The 17,890-nt window shown below is 54.4% G+C and overlaps 1 protein-coding gene across 1 annotated transcript in view; it reads left to right on the top strand.

Annotated features, from left to right (window-relative positions):
• DNAH8 (dynein axonemal heavy chain 8) overlaps nucleotides 1-17,890 on the top strand; it is a 13,985,216-nt gene that overhangs the window by 2,689,916 nt on the left and 11,277,410 nt on the right. The window lies entirely within an intron of this gene.

The following is a 17,890-nucleotide window of genomic DNA, read 5'->3' as shown; positions in this document are numbered from 1 at the left end:
GGAAGTCCATAGGAAGCAAACTAGCCAATTAGATTAGATCAATTAAGCCATTAAAGGGAAACTGTGCAATATGTGGGTTTTTTGTGTGTGTTCTTTTAGTATTACCCACAGTGACACATTTGGAATATATTGTTTGTTTTTATTGATTGAGTACGCTCGTTGGATGACATGTGTCAATCAAAACTGAATACTGCAAGCACTTTTTTCTTGTATATCAACAATTGTGTAATGAACTCTCAGCAATAAAAATAAATGTTAAAAAAAAAAAAGTTTACCCCACCCTACCATCCACAGTGTAATGGGCCTGTAGAAAGGTTTAACAAGACCCTAAAGGGTATGATCATTCAACTCCCAGAAAAGCTGAGGCAAAAATATTATGTTTTACTATTGTGCTTTCTCTTTGCCTACAGAGAGGTTCCTCAGAAGGGGGTGGGCTACAGCCAATTTGATCTTCTGTTTTGACATCCAGTTAGGGGTGCATTGTGTCTGGTTAAGGTGGGGTGGGAGTAGCCTCTCAAGCTTCCTAAACTGGACATAGAGGACTATGTATTTGGCCTGCGTTCTCGTATGTCTGAATACATGAAGAAGGCCAGCAAAACCCTTGCAGCCTGCTATGAGCTTCAGAAAGCATGGCATGACCAAGCTGTACTGACTGTTTACAGCCAGGACAGAAAGTGTGGGTTTTGGAGACGTGGACCCAGCAGCTCTCCAGGACAAGTGGAGTGGCTCCCACACCATCCTTGAGAAAAAAGGTGAGGTCACCTACTTGATTGACCTAGACACTCGCAGAAGTCCCCACAGGATACTTCATATGAACTGCCTAAAACCTTATATTGACAGGGCTGGCATGAGCTTGCTCATGGCCACTGATGAGGGACAGAAGGACGATAGTGACTCTTCCCGTGATCTCCTTTCTCAGGACCCTGTTGATGGGTCAGTTGATGGAGTAGGCTTGGCAGGCAGCCTCACTGATCAACAGCAAGCTGATTGTAGACAGGTTCTCAATCCGATTCCAAATCTCCTTTCTCTCACTCCTGGTCAAACCACCTGGTGTACCGATGAAGTGGACACACATGACAGCCTGCCTGTGAAGAGTAAAACCTACAGAAAGCCTGACCATGTCAGAGATTATATCAGGACAGAGGTCCAAAAGATGCTGGAGTTGGGGGTCATCAAGCCTTCGGATAGCCCTCAGGATAGTCCTGTAGTCCTGGTGCCAAAAACTCACACCGGGACGGTATGAGGTTTTGTGTAGACTATGGAGGCCTAATGCAGTCACAAGGACTTACGCCTGTCCAATTCCAAGGGCAGATGCGCTGACTGATACTCTGGCCTCTGTAAAGTATCTCAGTACATTTGACCTGACTGTTGGGTACTTGCAAATCAGGCTCTCTGAGGATGCCAAAAACCACATTTTTAACCCCTATTGGCCATTATCAATTTATTGTAATGCCCTTTGGCTTGATGAATACACCTGCCCTATTTCAGAGGATGGTGATCAAAGCCCTAACAGGCCTGGAAGCCAGTAGTGCAGCATATCCTGATGATATTGCTGTTTTAGCTCCATCTGGGAGGATCACCTGGTCCACCTCAGACATGTTCTGGAGGCCCTGCCAAAGGCAGGCCTCACTTCTAGGCCACATAGTGCCGGTTGACCAGAGTAAGGTTGTGTTCTTGGGCCACCTTGTAGGTGGAGGCCAAGTTCAGCCATTGGAGAGAAAAATCCTTACCATAATGGACTGGGTTGCTCCCACTATCCAGACACAGGTCAGAGCTTTATTGGGCCCGACAGGGTACTACAGGAGGTTTGTTAAGGGCTATAGATCTATAATGAAACCCTTAATGATCTCACCTCCAAAAGAAGCCCTAAGAAAATTCAGTGGACAGTTAACTGTCAGAAGGCATTTGATGACCTGAAGCTGGCCATGTGCTCTGCTCCCATTCTGCTTAACATATTTTGTACAGACATATGCTTCTGAGATAGGGGTAGGTGCAGTATTTTCACAAATTAACAGAGGGCCAGGATCAACCTGTAGCTTTTATAAGCAGAACGTTGACCCCTGGAGATAAACGTTGGTCAGCTATTGAGAGATAGGCCTTTGCTGTGGTCTGGGCCTTGAAGAAGTTAAGGCTATACTGGTTTGTTACTCACTTAATTGTTCAGCTAGACCATAAGCCCCTGCTATGGCTTAACCAGATGAAGGGTAAAACACCCACATTTTTTAGGTGGTCCATTTCCCCACAGGGGGTGGACTTTTTTGTAGAACATGGACCTGGGAGTAACCCTGCCAATGCAGATGGACTCGCCAGATATTTCCACTTAGCAAATGAAGACTCAACTGGGCAAGGTTAGTGTCAACACCTTTTGTTTGGGGGTGGAGTTGTGTAGTAAAGTAGGATGTGCTTTTATGGTTGTTCCCTCCTTTTGCTTGGTGTCAGTAAGTTTTTGACTAATCTGACTGGGATCCTGCTAATCAGGACCCCAGTCACTGTGCTTTCTCCCTAAAATTGATGGTCGTACTTAATGTTTTGCACATCCACAATTGGCTACTTGTGTACCCTTGCGAGTCCCTAGTATATGGTACTAAAGTACCCAGGGCATAGGTACACCAGGGGTCCCCCACGGGCTGCAGCATGTATTGTACCACCCATGGGAGTCCACTTAAACTGAGTACAGGCCTGCCATTGCAGCCTTTGTGAGTTGGTGCTTGCACTTTCACAACAGATATGTTTCCTTCTATCTGAGGTCACTGCACTTAAAACGTACGAGTCACCCCTATGGCAGGCTCTTCAGTCCTGAGAGCAGGGTGCTTGGTTATAAGTGTGAGGGTGCCCCTGCATGAGCAGGGGCAAACTCGGTCATGTATGGTATCAACCATGTTGGAATCATACGTCAATCCCAATCCTGGTGTTGGAAGTATGATCCAATGTACTTGGGGGCTCCCTTGGGGTGTCCCCCGTACTCCTGGTAACAACCTTTCAGGATCCGACAGCAAGCTTGTGCTGCTGCTGACCACAGACACACTTCTGCCCTCCTACTGCCGAGCCAAGCTCAAGCAGGGGAAGGCATAAGAATAAGTTTACTGTCACAAGGAGGTGCGACCTTCTCCCAGACAAGACTTAATGTATTGGGCTGGGGTGGGGGTGCTTACCAGCACCATTGGACTTCTTTGAAGGGCACATTTAGTTCCCTCCTTGCATACTCCAGTTTGAGACAGTTCAGGGAGACCTTGGCTCCCGCTCTGGTGCAAAACTGGACCTAAGACATGGGAGTATCCTCCCCTCTATCCAGCCTCTCCTCTGGGAGGGACCCTGGGTCGTTCTAACCCTTTCCCTACGGTACTTCAGGGAATACCTGTAGGTAGTTTATGAGGTTCATTGTAGGACAAGTCTCAAGCCTGATACCATGTCACTCTTCGACCGTTGGGACACTTGGACTTCGCTGAACTTCGCTGGAACAAAGATTACACCAAAGCAGATTCCTGCTGCTCATAATCTCACTTTTCTGAAGGTCTTCGTCGCCTGTGAATGGGCTTCTTTAAGGATCTTCAACACACCTTTGGGCATCAAGGACACCCAAAGTAGTCTCCTTTGGAGTGAAGGAGTCAATCCCCTACAGCTGCAGGCACCTCAACGAAGCTCACTGGTCTGCTGCTCCTGACAACCCCTGGACATCCTGAGGCTCAGCAACACAGGTGGTGGTTCTGCAACTCCCTTGAGGCCTGAACTGTCCTCCCGGAAATTTTGAGGCCAGTATCCCACATCGAAACTGTTCGGACCGAACCCCTGTGCACCGCATTGCCTCTGCACCCCAGAGATCTTTGGGCTACAAGAAGCTCTGGTCTCAGCAGCTCTCCCTGCCCAGTACAGCTTCCTCACTGTATCCTTTGCACAGTGGGCCTTCCTTCTTGGTGAGCTGCTTGAGGACCTCTTGTGACTTCTGAGCCTCCGGTCTGTAGGTCCTCGAGGGCCTTCTCTTGCTTCAGTGCACTCCCCTGCTTGCTCGGGCCTTCTCTGACACTTACTCATGGCAAGTCCCATGGACCTTGCTGGTCCCAACATTTCTACTTCTTTGTTCTCAACAACAATTGCGGACACCGCCCCCCTGGTCACTGACATCTGATGTGGGACAGCTCCTCATTGTTGCCTGGTTCTCACAGCTGCAGCAACAAGGTAACTGTCATCTCATCTAAATAGTCCGACATCGGTGTGCGTTGCTCTTCCGTGCCTCTTTGTCAGTCCTGAGTGGCATTGACTCTGTCCCCTCTGCTTGCAGGTTCTTCACTTCCAGAATCCACTTTTGGATTCCACTGGACATCTTCACTTTCTTCTCCAAAGGCACTTTTCTCCCAGTCTTCCAGTGTCGTCTACAGACGTTTCCCATATCTCTTCGCTCCTATACACCTGGCTTCCACTGTGTAGGTAACCTGGTCTCTGGGCCATCCAGGGGTTGGGTGGCTCTCCAGCCTTCCGTCCTCTATGGGAATTCTTCGGGATCCTGTGGTAAGGGTCCTTCTTCAAAACTGCAGCTGCGACTTTTCTATTGACTTCTATTGGGCACACAGCCTCTGGGGTTCCTGGGTACTTAACTTGGGTGATTCCTTGTGGCCACGGCTCCTCTGGGCCTTCTGGTCTAAGACCAGTCCTCTCCTGCGGTACGCGTTTCACTTTCTTAATATATGGTTTGGTCTCCCACTGGAGACCACTGTATTTTGTGGTACTTACCGTATTGAAGTCGTTTTTGGTGTATTGTGTTAATATCTCCAGGTAGGAGATATACCATTATGTTAGTGAGTGTTGCGTAGTAAATAGAAGTATTTTTTTTTTTTTAAACAGACTTTTATTAAGTTTCATGTAAATACACACATCCCTGCCGCCCATTAACTGGGCGATAGCGAAGATCAGAAGGAAGTACCACCAACAGCCCATCAATCTCAGCCTAGACCCCCATCCAAGGTCCCCTAAAGTATCCACAATTCCCTGCTGCCCGCCTTACATGTACAATCCAATGCAACAGAGTGGAATAACAGTCCCCCCACCCTCCCCCCCACTCCCGCTCAATAACTTCCCCAACACAGCCCCTCCCCAGCCACCCTCCCATGCATGTCGCCAGCACTAAGCTAAACAATAGAACAGATATGCCTCGCAGACCACCTCCCACGCTCCCCATCACATGGCATACAACAATGAGTCAAACAGGAACATCAGGAGAAACCACCTATCCTGACCCCATGGTCCCAGGGGTCCCCACCCCTCCACTCTCCCTCTTGCGATGGAGTCGCTCAAGTGCCCCCAGCTTCGTCCCTCACCTCAGAGACCTCCTCACCATCTTCTGGAGGATGTTTGAGCAGCTCCAGAAGTGCCACCCATGCTTGCGCCATTTCCTGAGATCTCTCGCTGCCACTGCACCGGGCCAAATGTAACCTATAGTTCCCTTCACTCTCCACCATCTCCCTGTTCCAGCGCTCCAAGCTAGGACCCTGCCTCGCCTTCCAGTGAGAAGTAAGTTCTCGCTTAGCCTGGATCAACCCCAGGTCTATAAACCGGCTGGTAACCTTAGTCTTGGTAGTGTGCGGAAACCAATGCAGCAAGCAAAGTCCAGGTGACATCACTAGCTCTCTCTCTGTCACAGTCAGTAGGGCAGTCATCACCTCCCGCCAAAAGTCTCCCACCCGCGGGCAGTCCCAGGTCATGTGCAGAAAATTCACCCCACCCTGGGCACAACGGGGGCAATCACCTGACCCCCCAAAGTACTCAGCAATTTTACTGGGGGTGAGGTAGGCCCTATGGAAGATATAAAATTGAATGATTTGGAACCGTTCATTTCGAGAACATTTCCACGGACTCTCCACAGTCGCCTCCCAAGCTTTTTCTGTGATGGGTTCCCCTAGATCCGCCACTCACTTGAGACGCAGCGCCGTCAGCTGTTTGCTCATGTCACTAGTGATCCAACGATAAAGGCAGGTCACCGCTTTAAAAGTTCCCGCCGCCATCACTACATATTGGCAAGCGAGAGACGTAGCTGGCTCCACCAGCCCACTGCGCCAATGCTTCCTAATGGCTGCAGCCAGGGCAGCATGCAAGAGAAAATCCCCACGCGGGAGAACATGGCGCTCACAGAGGTCCATAAAGGAAAGACCACCGTCTTCATAGAGATCACCTATGGCCGTGACTCCCGCTGCCTCCCAGGCCAGCAGCTGGTTCCAGTCTCCCCTATGAGGCAACACCTCGCACATCCGCAGCGGGACCTCAGGAGCATATGGGGCCCCCCCACGTGTCCTCCTGACCAGACGCGCCCAGCATTGTCGGATCGTTCCCAACTCCGGCGACAATATAGCACCTCTCAGCGGCGCCCGTAACAGCACGCAGGACAGGAGGTACCAACTCGGATCTGACCCATCCTGTTTCTCCGGCGCAGCATGATAGTAAGCCTCAAAGTTTGGCAACGCAAGGCCCCCCTCCGCCCTGGGCCTCTGCCGGGTAGCTAACGCCACCCTCCGTCTGCCGGTCCCCCAAAGAAACCCCGTAATCAAAGTGTTCAGCTGTGTGAAGAGTCTACTCGGAATCTAGACGGGGAGGGTCTCAAAATAATAAAGAAACAGAGGCAAGATGATAATTTTCACCAAGGCAACCCTACCAGCCACCGACAACCGAAGCGTCCCTCAAAAATCAAAGCAAGATTTCGCTCCCCACAGCGCCCGCCCCATGTTACCCTCCAGCAGGTCATCAGGATCATGATAAATTTGTGTCCCCAAATATGACAAACAACGGGGCTCACACAAGACATCCCCTATCCTTGACCGATCCAGCTCACCCCGCCTGACTGGGAACAGACAGGACTTATTCCAATTCACCCTGAGGCCTGCCACCCTTCCCAAGGTCTCCAGCAAGACGCGCGCTCCTCCTAACGCATCCCCAGTATCCGGCAAAAACATAAGGAGATCATCTGCATACAGCGCTATGTGATGTACTCTTCCGTCTACTACGAGCCCTGGGAAATACCGTCCTGACCTGGCGTGCGCCGCCATGGGCTCTATTGCCAGAGCAAACAATAAAGGGGATAGCAGGCAGCCCTGTCTTGTTCCCCGAGCGACCATGCAGGCGTCAGAAATCAGCCCCCCCGTCCGGACCCATGCAGTGGAAGCACTGTAAAGCAGTGCCGTCCACTGCACGAAGCTTTCTCCCAATCCGAACTCTCGCAATACATTAAAAAGATAGGGCCATTCCAGGCTATCGAAAGCTTTTTCAATATCAAACGCAAAAATACAGGCTTCTTCCTTGTCATAGGAGTTGGACCCCAAAATGCGCAAGAGTCTGAGGACATTCATCGCAGTATTACGGGAGGGAATAAACCCAGCTTGGTCCCCTTAGCTCGAGTATCTGTGTATCCCTACGTGCCAGGTTTGCCAGCCAAGCTAGCAACGCCCCCACCTTATCCCGCTCCACATGCGCCTTATCTGTGTATGCCTTGAAGTCAAAGCATCGCATCCTCTCAAGTTGGACTGCAAGAGCCTCTCGCGCCTCAAGCAACCCTGCATGCCTTTCCGGGCGTTCCGGGCGCTCCCTCTCCTCCTCGCGCAGCCGCTGCTCCGCCTTCTGCATATCCTTGAGCAACACTCTACGGGTTCCCACCACCTCGCCTATACAGCACCCCCGAATTACTGCCTTGAACGCGTCCCATTCCACCACCCTAGACGATGCCGTTCTGGTGTTAAGTCGAAAATAGTAATTCACCAATAGTATCTCGGAACACCGGGTCCTCTAAGGCGTCCGGACGAAGTCGCCACATGGGGATGGCGGGACGATCTCGCAGCCAATGCAAGATTGTCAACAGTGGATTATGATCTGACGCCGTCCTAGCTAAGTATTCACTATGGACCATTGCCCCGTGGACATCGGGGGAGCTAAGGATCAAGTCCAACCGAACATGTAAAGCATGTACCGACGAGAAGTAAGAATAATCCTTGTCAGCCGGGTGATGTGCTCTCCAGGTATCTGTCAGCCCCCACCGTTGCTGCCACTCCTGCCGCACTGTAGCCAACCGATGGACCGGAGAATCCGGGAGAGGGGTATGGGAACGATCCAGCGAAACATCCATAATACAATTAAAGTCGCCACCCAGAAGCACCGAGCCAGTCAACCAGGGGGCCAGTTTGCCAGAAAGGCGTGCAAAAAAGGAGGACTGATCTGAGTTCGGAGCATAGATACTACCTAAAACAATATCCCTACCATCTAATCGCCCCGCTACCACCACATAGCGACCATCCGGGTCGATCACCTGCCCAGTGCTCTGAAACCGAACCCCCGCTCGGATCCAAATAAACACACCCCACGCATATGCCAAGTATGTGGTACAGAACATCTGCCCCGCCATCTCCATTGCAGTGCTAGCCCCTCCTGCTTGTCCAGGTGCGTTTCCTGCAACAATGCTATCTGCACCCCCCACCGTCGAAGACAAGTATGAATTGTATGTCGTCGAGCCATGGTGTGCATCCCCCTAATGTTCCACGATATACACTTAATGCCTACGGTGACAGCACAGCACTATAACCACTGCTCAGTTCACCTCCTGCTGCGACATGCTTGGCCCCACCCTCCCCTCTCCCTACCCCAAAATCCCAACTCCACGACCTCCCGCATCCCAGGACAGGCACCCAAAAACTAGTCCCCATCCAAACAACCAGAACAGTCAACCTTGCCATCATGGATAGTGAAGCGTGAGCCGACACAAGAGACCCAAAGCCCTCTCGGCTCTCCCCCCGTCAAGTGTGAGTGAACCAACAGGGGCCCCCTCAAGAACCCCCCCAATGCCATTCCATTGAAAGCAACACCCCTCAGCTCCCAGGCCACATCCCCTCCAATAAGCAATCCTGGGCGGCAGTACAAGCATGTCCCTCCCCCCCAGTCAGGCCCCAATCAGCCAAACAAGTCCACTGTTTGCGGAGTGACCTCTGGCAGTTCATTATCGGAGTCCCCGTTCGTGCTGGTAGCCGGAGAAGATCCGGACCTCTCCAACCCTCGGCTAGAAGCAGCAGAAGCCGGCCTGGAGCCACTGTGACTGATCGCCACCACCACCTGTACAGCTCTGTCGCGCTCAAGGAGACTATCCGGTGGCGGCAAGGACCCCGGCGGACTCACGGCAACAGTGGATCGCCTCTCCCCAACACTCCCCGATGGACTCCGCCCCGGTCCAGCCAGTGCCACTCCTCCTGCGGGGTGGTGAAAAAGAGGGTACTGGAGCCATCCACCACCCGCAACCGTGCCGGAAAGAGCATCGCATAGGAAATGTGGAGTTGTCATAATTTCCGCTTGAGAGCAAAGAAGGAGGTGCGCTGCTTCTGGACCTCCCGGGTGTAATCCGGAAAGAGCATCACCCTGAAGTTAGCAATCTGCAGGTGTTATTTCTCTTGAGCCTGCTGCAGGAGGTGGTCCCTGTCCCGGTAGTGCAACAATCGGGCCACCATGGGCCGCGGAGGCGTTCCCAGCTTAGGAGGCCTAGCCGGAACTCTGTGGGCTCTCTCCAGGGCGAAAAACGGGGATAACCCCTCTGGCGCAACCTCAGATCGAAACCAGTCTTCCAGGTATCGGAGTGCGTCATTCCCCTCCGCCCGTTCCGGAACACCCACGATGCGGAGGTCATTCCTGCGGGAGCGCCCCTAACTGTCTTCCGCTCTCAGCTCCAGCACTCGCACCCTGTTCGCCATCTGTTCCAAGGTGTGCTGCAAGGTGGTCACCCTGTCCGGTACCTCCGCCATCGTCCGCTCATTTGCCGTCACCCGTTCCTTCAGCTTCTTGTGGTTATCTTTTAATAAAGCCAGGTCCACACCTATAGTGTCTATCTTGGTCTCGAGGCCCTCTCGGGACGCCGTGATGGCCTGCATTATGTCCACCAAGGTAGGACCGCTCGACGTCTCCACCCGAGGGGTGTTCGTCACAGCGTCTTCGCCTTCAGACCGATGCCCCCCATCTTCATCCTGTAGGACAGCAAAGCCCCGCCTCCGTGATGTTCGACCCATCGCAATCACACTCCCAGTGGCCCCGGCCTCCAGGCATCCTCCACTCCAGCAACTCCCAAAAGATCACAGTCAGGGCAACTTCAGTGTAGCACGAATATGGAGGCCAGCTACCGTGGCACCAGCAGTCTAGAAGCATCCAGGGGCAGAACCCCATACTCTCCAATCATAAGTGTGAACAGGGGCACTCCACACAGCCCGCACTTCACAGGGAGCAATCAGTAGGCCACCAGCACTTCCCAGATCTCCACTCCTCCTCGGACACCTGTAGTGCAGCGACGCTCTCCTCGGGGAGCCAACGGCCCACGTGCAGCCCCCCTAGCACAGCCTCCCCGGGGAAGGTGCCTCCAATCCACACGCCGTAGGCTCAAAGCATCCTGCCACTCCTCCAGCACCCGCCTCCTCTACCAGCACCCCCACAGGGACCCCACTCGCACCACCAGGCAGTCCAGTGCGCCCCAGGGGTATGGAGTGGAGGCAAGCAATGAGAACAGCAAGGCCCCAGGTACCAGCAGCTCCAGTGGGCCCACGGGCAAGTTCGGTCACCAACAGTAAGGCTCACTGCCAGATAAGGGAGATAAGGGAGCCTCTCTCTGCCAGCCGGCTCCTGTTGCCTCCAGTCTGCCGTGCCCCTCCACCTGAAAGCGTCCGTCAGCACAGCAGCGTACAGCAAGGCGGTAGGCAGGCAGCAGGTCCGCACCACCGCGCCACCAACAGAGCCCTCACCGCAGTCTCCGCGCTGTGCAGGGCTCCTCTCCCAGTCGTCACCAGGCCGCCATCTTAGGGCCAGGCACCAGCCCCCGATCACGGCACCTCGCCCGCAGTAAGAGTCACTGGGCCAATTCCGCCGCCGTCAGCCTCCAGCCTCCACTGCAGGACTCGCTTCAAAGCCCCCAGCGCTGCCCAGGACAAAGTCCGGCCCCCAGAGTAAAACGGGCCACAGCGCTCTCAGCGGCCAGGTTCCGCCGCCATCTTGCGGCACCGCTGCCAGACACGCCACGGGAAGGAGAAGGAAGCCGCTCTCCGTTTACAGCAGGCCTCCAACCTCCAGGGAGCACCCACCGGCTCACCAGGCATTCCCCATCACTCTGGGAGGTAAGGAGCCCTGGTAATCGTCAGGATCAGTGTCGACAGAGGGAGGCCTCCGGGGAGCATTGTGTGATTCTTTTTCGTTTAACCTACACTACATGATTAAACTAGTAAATCTGAAAGAAACACATTAGTTAGATTCCTCACCTTAGAATATCCCTTGGCGTCAGGCTGGATCCGGAAAGATTTTTTCGTCAGCAATACCCTTGCGCGACACTAGGTGTCGTCTGCGGCTCCGCGTCCGTCGTCGTGATCGCCGGGATGACGTCGTTGGAGTACTTAGACGCCGCCCTCGCGCGCTGACGGCAGTTCTTTTTTCCGCACCAGTAAGCGCCGATCCGGGAAGAGCATACCCTTATAGTCACTTTTTGATTAAACTTTTTGAACTCTTTTGGTTCCATTGACAGTTGACCTCGACTCTGGTGCCGGTAGGGATGCCTGGATTCCAGCCGTGCGATGCCTGCAGCGCCTGATGTCGGTCACGGATCACCACCGCCGGTGTCTATACTGCTTTGGGGCCGACCATGATGCAGAGTCGTGCCTCGAATGCCGGGCCTTGGCCTCGAAGGCTACACGGGAGCGGTCCCGCAAGCTGCTCGAGATCCGGCAGTAGGCTCTGCGCCGCTCACGGTCCCAGTCGAGGAGGAGGTAGAGGGACCGGTCGCGGAGCCACAGCCATCACCGCTCGTCGGGGTCGAAGTCCTCGCATTCCGGTAAGTCGAGGCACAGTAAGAAGAAGTCGAAGAGGCGACATCGCTCTTCTGACTCCCCTCGCCGGTCGCGCGACACGGCTGAGTGTTCGGGTGGCACCACCCGCGCGGCTCTGTCGGAGCCGCAGGAGTCGCGTCTGACCCCATACCCTCCGGTTCCTGGGTCTGACGCGACTCCGGTGGAGATCAGAGACTTCCTCGTGGACATGAGGAGTCTAGCTCCGACGTCGACGCCTGCCGTGCACCTTCGGGCCCCGCAGGTTTAACTGGGCAGGCCCCCGCGGGATCCAGGGCTTGATCCCGTTTGACGACGTCATCCCCAGGTTTAGTCCCGGTACGTGCCCGGCGTCGGAGCGGTGCCGCCCGGCGCCGTATCTGGCACCGATGGATGACAGGTTCATCTTCCGCCCGGCTCCGACCCTTCCACCTGTCTACCAGGAGTCGGATGACGGAGACGACTGGGAGGGGTCTGAGGACCCTCCGGCACAGCAGTGCCAGTTATCTCAGGACTGGGGGATGCCAGTGGTCTTGACACCTCCCCTGACATTGGCTTCATCTCTCCTCCCTCCGTGGCTACGGAGGAGGGTGCTACATATTCTGTGGTGCTGCGCAAGTCGGCCGAAGCCCTCGGGCTGGAGCTCCCTGCTGTGGCCGTGAGGACTAATCTCCTCACTGAAATGCTTCAACCGCCAGTAAGCTCCTCAGAGCCTCTGCTGCAGTTCAATGAAGCACTGATGAACGTTCTGCAGGGCACCTGGTCCAAGCCCTCCACAGTTCCTCCTGTGGACCGGAACGTGGCCCAGCGCCACCGCCACGCTCCGAGCGACCCCAGCTTTCTGTCGGTGCACCCCACGCTCGAGAGCCTGGTTATCCAGGCCTCTACCTCCCAGACCGCCTTCCCGTCCGCTCCCCCGGATCGGGAATCCAAAAGGTTGCAACAGTTTGGGAAGAAACTGTTCTCCTCCCTTAGTTTGGGGTTGCGATCTATCAACACCGCATGTCTTTTGGACCGTTACACCCACTTCTTGTGGGATACGGTGGCGGATGTGCTGCCCCAGTGTCCGGAGGAGGCCCGGACACGGCTTGCCCAGGCTCTTGCTGAGGGGCGGGATGCGGCACGGTATTCAATCTGATGTGGGCTGGACACAACGGACTCGCTAGGCAGCCAATTGCGACCACGGTGGCGATTCATCGCCACGCCTGGCTGAGATCCACGAATTTCTCCGGGGATGTCGAGAGCACCCTCATGGACATGCCCTTCGATGGCCGTCGCAATTTTGGCGACAAAGTGCCTAGTGCGCTGGAGTGCTTTAAGGACTCCAGGGCTATGGCCAAGTCCTTGGTCCTCTCGGCCCTGCGCCCGCAAACTTTCACTTTTTGCCTCTTTCGTGGCCAAGGAAGGGGCGCCCCCTTACGTCCATCTAGCCACAGGCCACAGAACCAGCCTCAACACGGTCGCGGACGTGGATTCCGCCGAGGCGGAGCAGGGGGACAAAGAGCCGGTCTGTCCACATCTGCCCCAGCAGCCCCCGCCTCAAAGCCCTCCTAGTCCGAGCTTTCAGGCCCATTCCACGCCAGTGGGAGGCAGAGTTCGCCATCACCTGCTCCACTGGCGTACCATCACATCGGACAGGTGGGTGCTGCAAACCGTCCGAAGTGGCTACTCCCTCCCCTTCGAGGCGACCCCTCCAGCCATGCCACCGCAGTACCACCGCATGTCGGGGGATCACTTGCAACTTCTGCAGGAGAAAGTTACGGCTCTCTTGGCCAAGGGGGCCATCGAGTGCGTTCCGGGCCCAGAGGTAGGTCGGGGTTGTAATTCCCACTACTTTCTGGTTCCCAAGAAGGGCAAAGGGGGCCTACGCCCTATCTTGGACCTCAGGAGCATCAACGCCTTCCTCTGGAAGGAGAGGTTCAAGATGCTCACCTTAGCTCAGGTTCTGGCTGCCCTAGACCCTGGAGACTGGATGGTAGCATTGGACCTGCAGGACGCTTATTTCCACATCCCCGTCCTGCCGGCCCACCGGCGTTACCTGTGGTTCACGGTAGGCCACGAGCACTTTCAGTTTACCGTGCTCCCCTTCGGCCTCACCAGTGCCCCTTGGGTATTCACGAAAGTGATGGCGGTGGTCGCAGCTCATCTGCGCAGATTAGGGGTTCCAGTCTTCCCCTATCCTGACAACTGGCTGTTGAAGGCGGGCTCGCCCCAGGCACTCGTCTCCCACCTCCAGACTACGGCCGACCTCCTGCATTTGCTGGGGTTTCCCATCAATGTGCCAAAGTCGCATTTGAGTCCCTCCCAGAAGCTCCTCTTCATCGGAGCGGTTCTGGACTCGGCGCAGTTCCGGGTCTATCATCCGGAACAGCGGGTTCGGGATATTCAGGCTCTGATTCCGATCTTTCGGCCTTTATCCCGGGTTTCGGTCAGGTTGGTGCTGCGGCTTCTGGGTCTGATGGCCTCCTGCATCCTGCTGGTACATCACGCCAGGTGGCGGATGCGGGCTCCGCAGTGGGACCTGAAGTTTCAGTGGGCCCAGCATCGGGGCAACCTGTCCGACCATGTCTTGATCTCAGAGGGCACTGCAAGACAGTTGCAGTGGTGGCTCATGGACCGCGATTGGGTCAGTGGCAGATCCCTCTCCCTACCCCAACCGGAGCACGTAGTGGTGACGGATGCGTCCCTCCTGGGATGGGGGGGGCCACATGGGAGAGGCAGAGATCAGAGGCCTCTGGTCTCCGGTGGAGTCCCGGCTCCATGTCAACCTCTTGGAGCTGCGGGCGATCCGTCTTGCACTGAAGGCATTTCTTCCCTCTGTTCGGGGGAGTGTAGTGCAGGTGTTCACGGACAACACCACCGCCATGTGGTATTGCAACAAACAGGGTGGGGTGATGTCGTGGACCCTTTGTCAGGAGGCTCTGCGCCTCTGGACATGGCTGTAACATCAGGGCATCACCCTGGTGGTTCAACACCTGGCGGTCTCTCTGAACGCCAGGGCGGACGAACTCAGCCGCCGGTGCATGATGGATCACGAATGGCGTCTGGACTCGGACGTGGCGCAAGGCATCTTTAGGCAGTGGGGAGAGCCTTGGTTAGATCTATTCGCCACCGAAGAGAACGCGCAATGTCATCAGTTCTGCACGTTGGACTTTCCAAGGTGGCACTCGCTCGGAGACGCTTTTCGTCGCGAGTGGAGTTGCGGTCTGTTGCACGCCTTTCTGCCTATACCACTTCTGCCCAGAGCTCTGAAGAAGATCAGGTGCGACCGTCGGGCCCAAGTCATCCTTGTGGCTTCGGATTGGGCACAAAGATACTGGTATGCCGAGCTACTCAGTCTATCGATCGATCCCCCGATTTGACTGCCTCTTCAGGAGGACCTTCTGTCGCAGCAGCAGGGAACGGTCTTCCACCCGAACCTGTCCAGCCTCCACCTCCATGCGTGGAGATTGAGCGGCGGCAGTTGATGCCATTTGACTTGCCTCCTGAAGTCTGTAATGTCATTCTGGCAGCCAGGCGTCCCTCCACAACATCGGTATACGCCTGCAGGTGGAACAAATTTGTGGCATGGTGCGCAGCAAAGGCTGTGGATCCCCTTTCCGCCCCTCTTTCTGAGGTTCTCCTCTTTCTTCTTTCCCTGTCCCAGCAGGGCTCTGCTCTGGGCACCCTTAAGGGATATCTTTCGGCTATTTCTGTTTTCTTACGGCTTCCTGATCAGCCTTCTCTTTTTAAATCCCCTGTTGTTTCTCGATTCTTTAAGGGCATTACTCACATGTTTCCTCCTGTCCCTTTCGTAATGCCTCAGTTGGATTTGAACCTAGTGTTGACCTATCTGATGTGCTCTACCTTTGAGCCACTTCATAATTGCCTCCTTCGTCTGACTCTGAAGACTGCTTTCCTGGTTGCCATCACCTCTGCCAGAAGAGTGATTGAGCTCCAGGCTCTTTCTTCTAAACCCCCTTTCATCTCTGTCCATCCGGACAAGGTTGTTGTCAGGACTCGTCCTTCCTTTCTACCTAAGGTGGTAACTGCCTTTCACATCGGCCAGTCTGTTACATTGCCCACCTTCTTTCCGCCTCCGCATCCCTCGAAAGAGGAAGAGAGGCTCCACCGTCTGGACCGAAAACGGGCGTTGTCCTTCTATCTGGACTGCACGAAACAGTTCCGGGTGGACGAACAACTCTTTGTTGGCTACGTGGGCGCTAAGAAAGGGCGGGCGGTGCACAAGCGAACCATCTCTCGGTGGGTTGTTTTGTGTATCAAGGCCTGTTATTCCTTGGCTAAAAAAGAACCTCCTGTGGGGCTGAGGGCCCATTCCACTCGGGCCACAGCGGCGACCACTGCCCTGGGCCGGGGAGTCCCCTTGCAGGACATTTGTCAGGCAGCAACATGGGCTTCACTGCACACGTTCGCCAAGCACTATTGCCTGGACAGCCAAGTCCGGAGAGATGGCTTCTTTGGCCGTTCCGTTCTCCAGGACTTCCTGGTGTGATCTTGGTTCGCAGACCCACCACCGGAGTTGGTATTGCTGGGGTATCTATTCTAAGGTGAGGAATCTAACTAATGTGTTTCTTTCAGATGCACAAATGACTTACCTTCGGCAATGATATATCTGTAAGAAACATTAGTTAGATTCCTCACTGCCCCACCCATCCTCCCCGTTCTGCGAACCGATATCTAGGGTTGAGGTCATCACTTTCAGGGCCCTAGATTTTGTGGCACCAGTGTCGGTCTCTTGCATGGCTCTGTGTTCCTGGCACGGAAAGCGATGTACAAGAACTGACGTCAGCGCGCGAGGGCGGCGTCTAAGTACTCCGATGACATCATCCCGGCGATCACGACGCCGACGACTGACGCGGAGCTGCAGACAACGCCTAGCAGCAAGGGTATTGCTGACGAAAAATCTTTCCGGATCCAGCCTGACGCCTGGGGATATTCTAAGGTGAGGAATCTAACTAACTAATGTTTCTTACAGATATATCGTTACCGAAGGCAAGTAACTTGTTCAACAAGCTGCTTAACACTCCTGCAAGATTAGCCTGAAGGCTGCTCTCCTCAACTACCACTGTGAGAGATTTCTATGGTTATCAAAGACCACTAAAATCACCATAAAGGATTGCCTTGATTGGTGCAAGGTGCATCGCTCAAATCGGTGTGCACCATATACTAAACCAGCCTCCTACAGAACAGGTTCCAATTACCAAGTGGCAAATTCTTTGTTCAATGGTCCCCAAACCAGGACCAAATTCCTGTATTGTGCATGATCCCAACACCACCTCCAATAACCCAGAAGCCTCCAGGCAAATGGAGGCCCCCTTTACGTTCCAAAATGAAGCTGTCCTCTAATGTCAAAAGCCAGGTTTGCCATATGCTTGGATAGCGAAGACCCCATCCCCTCCTCTGCACAAGATCCGACAAGTTGCGCAGCGCTGCTCGACGCCTAGTCAGTCGGGATGGGGAGTCCGCCCAAATAAACAACTGCCCCAGTCCATCACCTTCATTAGACGAACTTAAATGAGTTCTTGACCTTAAACTCAGTATTCTCCACGCATACATTTCTTTTCTTTCCCTCAATGTTTTCAAATATCTGTTGGACTTGGCCCTTTTTGCAGGGTCATCCCTAAACTTTTTGCCTTCCTCCGGTATTTTTTCTGACCTGGTGTTGGCTGTTTCATGACTCTGGGCACCTTACCACTGCTGATCAGTGCTAAGGTGCATATGCTCTCCCTATGGTAAAATGTATACATTGATTGGTTTCCATGTTTGGCTTATTCGGTTTACTATCAGCCCCTAGTAAAGTGCACCAGGAGTGCCAGGGCTTGTAAATGCGAATGCTGCTGGTGGGCCTGCAGCACTGGTTGTGCCACCCACAGAAGCGGCCTAGTAAAATGTGTCTAGGGTCTGCCACTGCAGAACCTGCGTGCAGTCTGGGACTGTCGCGCTGACTGCGCAAGTGCCCCCACTTGCCAGTCCCTAAACCTTCCCTTACCTACATATTAGCCACCCCTCTGGTAGGCCCAAGGGCAGGGTGCATTGTAGGCATAAGGTAGGACATGCCCTGATGTGTGTGGCATGTCTTAGTA

Source organism: Triturus cristatus, chromosome 6 (assembly GCF_964204655.1).
Source record: "Triturus cristatus chromosome 6, aTriCri1.1, whole genome shotgun sequence".
NCBI lineage: Eukaryota > Metazoa > Chordata > Amphibia > Caudata > Salamandridae > Triturus > Triturus cristatus.
Note: the sequence above shows the minus strand (reverse complement) of the source record. Positions and strands in the feature narration are given on the sequence as shown.